At 36.0% G+C, this 12135-nt stretch overlaps 1 protein-coding gene across 2 annotated transcripts in view; it reads left to right on the plus strand.

Annotated features, from left to right (window-relative positions):
• Window positions 1-753: 753 nt before the first annotated feature.
• The window catches only part of LOC129724439 (somatomedin-B and thrombospondin type-1 domain-containing protein-like), a 113616-nt gene continuing 102234 nt past the window's right edge, over window positions 754-12135 (plus strand). For both annotated transcript variants that reach the window (XM_055679355.1, XM_055679354.1), the window contains exon 1: window positions 754-1252. The gene's annotated coding sequence lies outside the window, so the exon portion shown is untranslated. The remainder of the gene's footprint in view (window positions 1253-12135) is intronic.

A 12135-nucleotide genomic window follows, 5' to 3' on the forward strand; every position in this document is an offset into this window, starting at 1 on the left:
AAACTTTAAAACTTTAAAACTTTAAAACTTTAAAACTTTAAAACTTTAAAACTTTAAAACTTTAAAACTTTAAAACTTTAAAACTTTAAAACTTTAAAACTTTAAAACTTTAAAACTTTAAAACTTTAAAACTTTAAAACTTTAAAACTTTAAAACTTTAAAACTTTAAAACTTTAAAACTTTAAAACTTTAAAACTTTAAAACTTTAAAACTTTAAAACTTTAAAACTTTAAAACTTTAAAACTTTAAAACTTTAAAACTTTAAAACTTTAAAACTTTAAAACTTTAAAACTTTAAAACTTTAAAACTTTAAAACTTTAAAACTTTAAAACTTCAAAACTTTAAAACTTTAAAACTTTAAAACTTTAAAACTTTAAAACTTTAAAACTTTAAAACTTTAAAACATTAAAACCTTAAAACTTTAAAACTTTAAAACTTTAAAACTTTAAAACTTTAAAACTTTAAAACTTTAAAACTTTAAAACTTTAAAACTTTAAAACTTTAAAACTTTAAAACATCGAAACTTTAAAATTTGGAATCAACTAGCGGCGCCGTCGAAATGAACTCTTTGGTATTCACGACCATTTGCGACCCACACTTAGTCTCTTAGTTAAACGGTGTATTTCATCATTCTCTCTATAGAGCGTTGTCCTGACGAGCGTTTAGTAACTCTCTGCACATTAGCTCTACTCTCAGGATCCTAAGGATAATTCTCGTTTCATAAAGTAAGATTTTCCCGGTGAACCGTTATTTCCGCATTGCCAGCCGGTGAATACGGATCTAACGCGGATTTTGCGTTGTGCGGTTCACATTCTCCGATTGCAGGGTTTGTTGTTCATTTTTTCCTTCCGGTCTGTGTTATCTGATACCAACAAACCGATACCGGTCGGTCGGTGTGGTTGTATACGGTTCAAGTGTTTTCTTTTCCCCGTCCGCAATTAACGGCTTTAGCCCGGCACTTGTTGCGGGTTGTCACACTAGACTGAAGAGTTTCAGCCACCGTGTAAGCCCGGGAGCTACCAAATTAGGGCGGATGTTTGTGCACTTGTTTTTCCGGCCGTTCGCATGGTGATGGTTTTGTGGTTGTGTAATTAAAATCCAAGCCGAGAATTAGCGGAAAAACTGTGCTCTTTGATGAACGGTTGAGTGTTTTCAAGAGTTGATTTTTTTGTGTGTATTGAAATGTAGCCAAACTGAAAATGCGTGGAAGCTAAATTGGTTTTCAACAGTTTGATTCAGTGATATAATTCCGGTGAGTAGAATACGTTTTCCAATAATACAAGAAGTCAAAAAACAGTTAATACTCGCTGTGCAAAAATATTTGTTTTCGAAGAAACATTTAGTCTAATTAAAGTGAAAAAATAATAACAAAATTTTGCGCAAAACGAAACTAGTAAGTTTTGGACATTTATGGTGTTTACATAGGTTCTACCGGATTGGTTAAAATTTTCAATTTAAGTGATAGTGAAAAACATGTCCGCTATTTCAAGGGGTATATTACCGTGGATAGCAAGTCCTATTTTTACCGAAATTTAGTTTTTTGTGGGGATGGTAGCTAACTATGCATAGTTTAGTGGAGCTCGTAGCCTCAAGGATACAGAGTTCGCTTTGGTCATGAGTTGAATCTTAATAGAATCAGACCGTTCGAAATCAGAGGGATTTTTACGCATTAGCCCATTTCCTCCTATCCTCCTACTTGACCTTTCCCTTACGCTTAATTTCTAGCAAAAAACCCACACACACACAACTTAATGAATACTTCTCCAATACTTGACACGGTTACTAACAAGGCTCGATACAGAAGATCAGTAGCTTTAAACGTAGAGGAAGGGTAAAAGTATAAAAAATCTGTCACTGACCACGGTGACAAAGTGACCTTTCTTTCCGTTGAAGTCGTTAGAGATGCAGATGTAAACTTGGTCTCTGGCAACAACGATTGTTAACACTCTCTTCTTCCCTCCGATAATCGACCGTAAGGACTTAACCGGCGCTGTTATTCAACTATACAAAGCGAAAGCTGCTGAATCGTTGTACATTGGAGATGGTAAAAAGCAAAGCCAAAAGCAGAGCCTTGGTGCTACATTCCGATTTGGAACTCGACCTTCTGTTCATTATACACTTCACAGCCACCTGTTTTAATGTACATGTCAATTGCAGGGCTAGCGCTGCGATCCTACTGACACTAACAGTCTCTCCCGAACCGAGACTCGAACCTACGACGATTGGCTTGTTAGACCAGTGTCGTACCTCGAGACCAGCTGGATGGATGAAGGGATGTTCTTTGAGCAACTTCACTAGCTCAGATCCATCACGGAGGAGCAACTACGAAATGTGTGGTCGTTCATGCTCTAGCTCAAGGAAACTGTAGCTAACTATGTACAGTACCGTTATAATACATGTACTCAACAACTTTGTTCTGGAAAAAAATCGGGAAAACATCAAAACGTTTTGTCCCATCTCATAAGCAGCAATGGTACCTATGAAATTATATAAAAGCGCATTTTACTCGGTTTGCTGAATTAATTGTTGATTGTTATAATAATTTATTGGAACACGTTTAAATTGATAGGCAGGGGTGAATGCATGAATTTAACTTATAAAATATTTTCGTTTCATAACAAATAACAGAAGACACAGTTTTTGTTATTGTAAAATTCAAAATTTACAATGAGCCTCAAATACATTAAAAATCTACTTATAACTGATTAGCGAAACTGTTCATTAGATAGAATACTGCAGGTACTGATTATGTACAGTATAAGAAAAAAACGAGCAATTGATAGACTGAATAACGAACCCTGTCAATCTGTTTTGAAATGGTAACTAGGCAAATCTGTCGAATGAATCTCGAACCGAACATTCTATTTAACCTTTCAGCAATTATTATGATTATCTACCGGTTATTGATCTTAAATGTATTGAGTCAACCCAATCTCAATCAATATTTCAACATATTTTCTCTCCCTGAAGTTTGTTCCCACAACATCGCCGAAAGAACACAAACCCAATCGATGTACTTTCTGAAGCACACTGACTTGCGTCAAAAGGTCAATCGAACTGAAAAGGGTGGAAGTAGTGAGGGACTGGGGCCTAGATCGGTACTACATTGAGCACAACAAAAGTTTCCTCTCATGCAGAGCCTTTCCTAGTTACCTACAAGTCGATTAATAAGCAAGTCAAAGCTCTGAGGTTTATCGCTCTTCACATTAAATAGCATTTACGTGGTCTTGGTTAATAAAGACGCACTTTTTCGATTTAATTGAGAACCTGGGATGTGGTTGTTAAAAGTAATCAAGAAACCATAAGCATGGTTTTCTATTTCTTGCTAGTTATTCAAACAGTACGGAACGAAGTGCGAGTTTGTAATGAGGTTACAGAAATTGATAGGATAATCAAAAGCAACGACTTTGATGTTAGTTCAGGGTAATAAACTGCATTCCATAATCGTAGAGTGTAGCGGGATGGTTATTGATAAGCTCCATTTTATTGCTAGAGAACATATTGACGTACTGCATTTTAACTTATGAGCACCGCGTTTAAAAGATTGGATCAAATTTACTTATACTAAACTTATTTGATACCGCATACAAATAATCTTCAAATCGCGGAAAAATAACCCGCGTTATTGTAAAAAAATCGCGTTTAAAACGCATAAAAATAACCCGCGCAAAAAAAGACCCCAGTGTACTTACAAACCAGTAATACTAATGAGTAATTCCATGACAAATATCCCAATTTTATTATGTTTTTAATTGCCATTTTTGATTTGGTTGAAACTTTGCAGAGATGTTCCTATGGTCTAAAGATGCCATTTTGAGCTATTAGTATTTTCTTGTGAATACAACTAATTTATTCAAAGGGTTTATATAAGAATGGTATTGATGATTACAAATATTTTTAGAGCCAGAAAGATTTGCTTGATCATTGCGACGTCTTTAGCGAAGTCGTAGATAATAATTTTGTCCTTCAAAAAAAAAAAAAAAAAAAAAAAAAAACAACGTGGAAATAAATATCAAAACAAACCTTCAAAACGCCAAAACGCTGGGTAAACAAACATTGATCGTTGTATGATCATAGAGAAATAGAAAACAAAAAAGTAAAAAAAAAATCCAAAAAGAGGAAAAAATTAAAACCATAATGGTTTGTTTAATTGGTATAACGTCTTCGACAAAGTTATACGCAATCATTTTGTTTTGCCAGAAAAAATATACACCGCCAGACAAAAACAATTCAAGAAAAAATATTCAAAATATAACAATCAATTACTTTTACTTTTTTACTTTTACGGCGACAGACCGATTATTGATCCAATGCCGAACCCAGAATCCGAATCGCCATGTCACTCGGTCTTGGGCTGCTATCCTCAAATCTTCACTAACACGTATTTCGCGGACATTCTTGTCGACAGCACACATCCAACAAGTGCGGGGTCTACCTCGGAACCGACGGTCTCTATGGAGATTTCTGCTAAATATAGTCTTTGCTGGTCGTTCTTTCGGGATTCTAGCTTCCTGTCCAGCCCACTGCAACCTGTCGTGTTTTATCCGCTTAACTATATCCGACGATTCGCACACCTGGGACACTTCATGGTTCATGTGTCTGCGCCAAACACTATCTTTTAGTTTGCCACCAAGGATTGAACGCAAAATCCTGCGCTCAAATACACCAAGATCGGCCTTTTTTAACGCCCATGCTTCATGGCTGTAGAGGGCCACGGAATGGATTGGTGTTTTGTAGAGTGCAAGTTTAGTACGGATTTACAGACCGTTTACCTCAGCTGGCAACGTGATCCATCGTGTTCACATGTCACTAGTGCACCCAGGTAAATAAATTCGTCGACTACTTCAAAAGTTTCCTCATCTAACACCACCTCAGCATCAACATCCGTCGGACTACCACGCTCTCTACCAGCGACCATGTATTTCGTTTTGGTAGAGTTAATGTTGAGCCCTATCCTCGCAGATTCCCTCCTGAGAGATCCGAAGGTCGACTGCTTTACGGTTGACACCAATGATGTTGATATCATTTGCAAAACCTAGAAGCATGTGAGACTTCGTAAATGACGCCTGGCCAACTCCGTTCTATCGGTAATAAGTTTCCCCCCCTATCATTGCACATGACAGGGGCTGACACGTTTCGGTTCCTGATTCCATTAATCCTCTTGTAGAAGCTTCTCGCATCGTACCTGGAGAAGCAACCTGTCGCCTCCGTATGAATACGCTCCCAACGCTGTCGTTTTTTCCGGCGATGGAGTTTTTTTTCAGCAGCTCTAGCTTCCCGGTGTCTTCCTACGCTCTGACAAGTCACAGCGTTGGCTAACATGAGAACTCTGGCGTGGTTCTTTTCATCCGTCGCTCGCTGACACTCAGCGTCAAACCACTTATTGGACGTGGCTGTCGCAGACGTACCCAACACTTCTCCCGCTGTGGTGCTGAATGTACTGTGGATATGCCTCCACTGTTCATTCAGGTTACCTCCAACTTGATCCTCGATCCACTCATCAGCCTTCTGCAGGTACTCTGTAGCCACTTCTACAGTAGATAGCCGCTGGATGTTCAACTGTATCATTCTTGTCGTCCTAGGTTTTAACACGTTGGACAACCGGACGCGAATCCTGGATACCACGAGGTAATGATCCAACGTGTGGTCTTCTATACGACCTTACGTCTGTAACGTCTGAAAAGTACCGACAATCAATCAAAACGATCGATCTGAGAGCAGGCCTCTCCATTCGGGTGCATCCAGGTATGCATGTATATTCCGACGTGCAAAATAAGTGCTACAGATAGCCATACCTCTGGCTGTAGCGAAATTTACAAGCCACGATCGTAGTAGAGAGGAGGCTTTATCTACCAATTACCTACGCGTTTGCTTTTTTTTATACGTCTTTTCCAGGAGCTCATAAAACTCCTCCTTTTCTTCATCGGGTTTATCGTCGGTGCGTACACATTTATCAGGCTGTAGTTGAAAAATTTGCCCATAATTCTCAACGCGCTTCTACGGTCACCGATCGGCCTCCATCTAATGACACGCTTTAACTGTTTCCCTATGAGCATGGAACCGACTCCCCTTTTTTGCTTTCACGCCGCCACTGTAATAGATGTGGTACTTAACCCTCTAAAACTTTAAAAACATTTTTTAAGTTCTTTTTGAAGCGTTTTAGAGGTTTAACTAAAGACCGTCTAAAGGCGGCACTGGGCACTAGAGGGTTAAATGAAATGCCTGCAATAGGATCTATTGCCCGGAATTCTCGTGCTCCAGTTTTCGGCCACCATATTTCGCCCTCCTATGGATCTTTACGATATGAACGATTTTAAATGTTCAAAAGCAAATAATTTATATTCGCTACTCTCAAGCTTGAAATCTAATGATATATTTAACGCTGGTACGTGATTCATGGTTATAATATTTCACTATTTTACGAGCTATCAATAGCGCGTCTGCTAGTTAAACTGATTTTCTTTTGGTTTTTAGAAACGAGTGCTAAATATTTCCAACCGGAAATGTACTTAAAACTATGAGCATATTGTATATTTTAAAAGTATTTAAAATTTCTAGAATGTGATTTTAATGATTTCATGTCAGTTATAACAAAAATATCGATTTTTCTGAAGATTTTTTATAATTATTAGGAGGCGAAAAATAAGTCGCATTACTTGCCTCGGTTCCATATTTTTTCCCTGGGCGAATCTCTATACACTGTTTTGGGAATGTGATGTGTGCCTAATTTTCGCCCTGTCTGTCTATAACAATTAAGTGGAAAATAATAACAACGTTTCCGATACATATGATCTTTTTATATAAAAATCAAGATTTTTATGCATCTATATTTCAACATAACCTTTAAATGCTTGTAATAATTTTCATCAAATTTGGTATACGTGTACTTTTTAAAAGGAAAGAAAGGGATAACCATCTAGAAAAACTTAAATTAATCCACCTAGCGGTCAGACTCAGCCTTTCTAATTCAAACTTATTATTTGTAAAAATAGATTTACATGAACACTTCAATCCAATAAAGGTATATTCACTATTTGGGTTCTAAAATGTTGAAGTATAAAATATTAAATTTGACGTAATGTTAGTGCTTAAGAAATAGTGAAATAAAAGAAATGACTCTTAATTTCGAACAATTTAGTCACGAGCGATACCGGGAACGTTCAAATAGTACGATATCACATTTAAATTATGTTCAGGCCACATAGGTACATTGATCTAAGGAGATATAGTTTTAAATAGTCTTCGAATTTCTTTACTTTCCATAACTTTTGAACCTTTTGAACTTTTGAATGCCAAATTGTTATGAAGTTTGTTATTTGTAAGTTTGAGAGATAACTCGTTCGTATGACACTAGTTATGTTCAAATAAGTCGTGTAATCTTTGAGATAATAGACTTTCGTTGATTTACAATTCAATATAAAGGGTGTTTTTTTGCTATTTGGTTTTTCGTGTATTCAGAATAGACAGTTCACGCAATTCTGACAGCTGTCAAAGTCTAATGTACTCAGTTTGATTTGCCATTTCACCATGAACTGACTTACGCCTGAACAACGCTTACAAATAATCGAATTTTATTACCGTAAAACGGGGTAACATTGATCATTTTTTTCACTTTTTCGTGAGTATTTTTATATTTTACAACTGAAATTACAGGTTTCATATTTTTAAAACCAGTACTGGCATCCTTAGAACTTGAGAAGTTAGTTTTCAAAGCCCTTCGAAAATCCTGAACATTGAAAACATTTATTTTTCGTCGTTGTTTCAATTTTCCTTATTTAAGATAACTTTGATCAGTTTCAATTTTGAATAGTTTTGAAACCTTTTTGAACTAAAAATGTTAGATAATGCTTTGATAATATGTTTAGAGACGCTTCCCGTTCTCCTTGATTGCTTTTACTGCGGAGGATAGTCCTGTCCTTGCATTTAACCGCGGTATGTACTGCGAGGCATTTTTATGCCATATGTAATTTTACCTTTCGATGATGAAAAACGTAAACGTTGGTCGCGAAAAATAGAAGTTTAGAAGTATTTTGTAAGTCAACAATCGTTGTAAAATTTTTGTGTTCAGAAAACGTATGTTGATCTAGCCTCTTACGTTCTATGATCTAGCCAAGACAACATCCTGGTGTAGGGCAGGATGTTGTCTTGGCTAGAGCATAAAACTGGACTTTCTTAACAAATATAAACTAATTAACATTGAATGTAATAAATTTGACTAAAATTTTTTCTGGTTGTTTGAGAAAATTCAATAACGAATTCGGAAAACATGTCAATGAATACGAAATGTTCAATATTCGACTAGTATAAAGTGCTTTTTCTGGCACTTACTGAGAGTAAGAAATATAACGATCGAATTAATTTTAAAGTTTGGTCATCAAAACAATAAAAAATTTCAACCAATACAATATTGTCGAATGACACAAGACTAAGATGTTATACTCAATTTTAGCAAAAGTAATCACGGAGCAGTTTTATTTCAACTATTCATGAGAAGGTTAAAACTGATCAATGTTACCCCGCTGGTCAATGATACCCCGTTTTACGGTACGAGAATTCGTCCTCTGTGAAAAATGTTTTTCGCGCAAAATTGTGTTCAGTGACGAAGTTCATTCCTGGTTAAATGGCTATGTTAATAAGCAAAATTGCCGCATTTGGATCGAAGAGCAACCAGAGGCAACACAAGAATCGCCAATGCACCCAGAAAAATGCACGGTTTGGTACGGTTTACACGCTGGATGCATCATTGGTCCGTACTTCTTCGAAGATGATCAAAATCGCAACGTTACGGTCAATGGCGCTCGCTATAGCGCGATGATTTCTGATTTTTTTTTGCCGGAAATGGAAGAGCTGAGTCTTTTTGACATGTGATTTCAGCAAGACGGAGCAACGTGCCACACATCGCGCGAATCAATGGACATATTGCGGAATGAGTTCGGTGAGCAATTCATCTCACGAAATGGACCGGTGAATTGGCCGCCTAGATCATGCGATTTAACACCGCTAGATTATTTTCTGTGGGGCTACGTTAAGTCTCTCGTCTATGCGGATTTCCTTGAAAGACAACATTGCACGCGTTATTCGCGAGATACTAGCCGAAATGCTCGAAAAAGTGACCCAATATTGGACTTTTCGTATGGATCATTTAAACGTAGCCGTGACCAACATTTGAATGAAATTATCTTTAAAAAAGTAAATGGCATAAACCAATTTATCGGCTCAAATGAAGATTTCATACAGTTTGTAATTTTTATGCGTTTTTTAAAGAAAAACCAAATTCCTAAAAAATCGCCCTTTATGAGCAAAAATCACATTTTCAAGCTAAATTCCATGCGAAAATATTTCTCATCCTTAAGCAAGTTTGCAATAGCAGCATGCTGTAGCAGTGTTGCTGGAAAAATTCAATGGTGAGCCGTTCGTCAGACATTCAATCAGTTTGGGTTGAATAACTTTTTCTGTAAGCATCGTAGCGGCTTACGGTCTTCAGAAAAGTTTTTCCCAGGAAAATTTCCTACAAATATCATGTATTCATATTTTCAGGATCCAACTGGACATCTCTAGAGAATAAGTTTTGAAAAAGTGGGTTTTCCAATATAAAATCGTATGGACACTTTAAAAATCGGGCGCAAAAATATAGTTCCACCGATCGATCTGAAAATTTACAAAGCTGTTGTAGGACCCATGAGGAGCACGAAAAGTGCATGGGAGCTAACATTTATTTTTTGTCACACACACACTTACAGAAAATGCTCAGCTCGTCGAACTGAGTCGAGTGATATATGCCATTCGGCCCTTTAGAGCACTTTTATACTTTCGGTTTTGCCAGTAATTGCTATACCTTTCTAGGAGAAAGGCAAAAACAATTGAAAAATGATTTATTTTTGACAAATTTAACTTTTATTTTTTCAAGTATAATAAATTAGTTTCAGTTAATTTATAATATGTAACTTTTGCAGTAAAAAATTCAGTTTCATAAAAAGTATTTTGCCAAATTAATTTATACAGTTTTTTGTTTTTTTTTCTTCAAATCTTTTTGTCTCACGGTGTATATTTTTTCAAGGACAAGATTACTGCCTGCAACTTTGCTGGAGACTTTATACCAAGCAAACCAAACGTTCTGGCTTCAACTCTTTCTATTTGCTGGAAGGTTTATCTCTCTTGTTTCTTATTTTCCAATGTTTAGCTAATCTTTCGTATTTTTTATAAAAAAAAATTTTGTAAAAATATGTTTTTTCAGACAATAATACTTTTAGTTTTATTCAACTTTTTTCTTGAAAAAATCTGCTTTTCAGAGTGTATATTTTTTCAGGAAGACAAAATTATTATCTACAACTTCGCCGGAGGCGTGACACCAATTAAACAAACCGTTTAGATGCTAAAAATATTTGTAATCATCAATAACTTTTCTACATAGAATTTTACATAGCTGCTCAAAAACAAAAAAAAAAAAAAAAAAACAATAGCATAAAATGGCATCCTTTGCCATGGAACCAGCTATAAAAGTTTCAACCGTATCAAAAGTGGATTAAAATGGTTGCCCGTTTTTTGTGGAATTGCTCATCACAAAACGGGAAAAATGGATTTGAATAAAACGATGAAACAGAAAAACTAATGAAGTTATTAATTGAATTCTACGTACGCTTTTTCAAACTAATGAAAATTAAGAGTATAATTTGTAAAAAACATTTATCGGAAAAAAACGCATTTAAAGATTTTGAAGTATATAGTGGACTGGTGAGAGGACTTATACCGAATCGTCTAGAAGAACATGAATAGAGGTCTCTAATGCTACATGAAAGCTATTCTAGAGCTAAATGTCATTTAAGACAAAAATAATCGATTCTTAGAAACTGCAAGAGGACATTCCCTCTTAATCTGGCTTGAAATATGGGATAGAGAAGTTTGAGCTTGTATTATGCAGGAAGGCTTCTTTCTTATGGCTAGAAATCCTCCTGGATTATGCCTTTTTCAAACTTTCAACATAAATTTATCGCCATGAATAGTTTACCTTTCATTTCATCATGCTTTCTCAGCTTGTTCACTATAAGTTAAATATTGAAGCAAGTGGGGCCTTTGACAGGCACGGGAGATGCTCACTTATTGATTACTTGTGTTGTGATTCACTCCCGCGCAAATAAGCTTGCTATAGCGTATACACCGTACCGCACGACGATAGTGTTTTCATTCATCGATTCGTAGCTTCAAGATATGAATATTTATTCGTCAGTCGTTTTCACGCCTTTGATTTACACCGTACTTATTATGCGCCATCGGGTCCGACCTGTGTTAGTCTGAACTCTGTGGGCGTAAAAGACCTAGTTTGCCTGTAGCAGCGGTGGATAAACTGCTGCCTTTTTTTACTGCGGCAGTGGTTTGCAGATATATACAAAATAGGAAATATAACATGCAAATAAGAATGCGATTTCTTCATCATAATTATTGCATCTGCAAAAGAAAAGCCAAATAAATATTTTGTAACGAAAAACAAGAAAGTTTTTTTTTATTTTACTAACATCTTTAACACCAGATCATCGAAATCCACCAGGTTAACATTCACTGATTTAACGGATAGCACAGACGGTGCGGTTAATATATTTTGATGCAAGAAGATTAACTTGTCGTTTGACAAGTGAGGTAAGGTAGGTTTGTGCTGGGTTTGTATGCATTATTCATATTACATTTTGGGTGAAAAGCCGCTCTGAATCTGGTTTGATTGGTCAATAATATACTTCGATAATTTTATCAGCAAAAAAACTACAGTACAGTTTTAGACCAGTGTGTGTTTTCAAAAGACAATAAATTGTATTATTGTTATTATTTATATTCTTATAGTGACTTTAACATATGTAACATAGATAGTAACATTGAAACTGAAAGCGATTCGTTCGTTTTTATTTGACTTAACGGTCAATTCCCAATCGTGTAAAAGAGGTTGGAAGACTGCATAATGGAAGGCAAAAATTCATCGTCCTAAAGTCAATGTGACGTGACGTCAGGCATCATAAACTAGGTGAGTTGTATCATGGCACTGGTTGAAAAACATTCGTTGGACATAAGGCTATTAGTGTGGGTTTCGTGCTTCATAAGCATGAAATTATGTCAGAACAGGCGCTATGCCTTTCCATCATTCCGTTTGCC

Source organism: Wyeomyia smithii, chromosome 2, assembly GCF_029784165.1.
Source record: "Wyeomyia smithii strain HCP4-BCI-WySm-NY-G18 chromosome 2, ASM2978416v1, whole genome shotgun sequence".
In the NCBI taxonomy this organism is placed as follows: Eukaryota; Metazoa; Arthropoda; class Insecta; order Diptera; family Culicidae; genus Wyeomyia; species Wyeomyia smithii.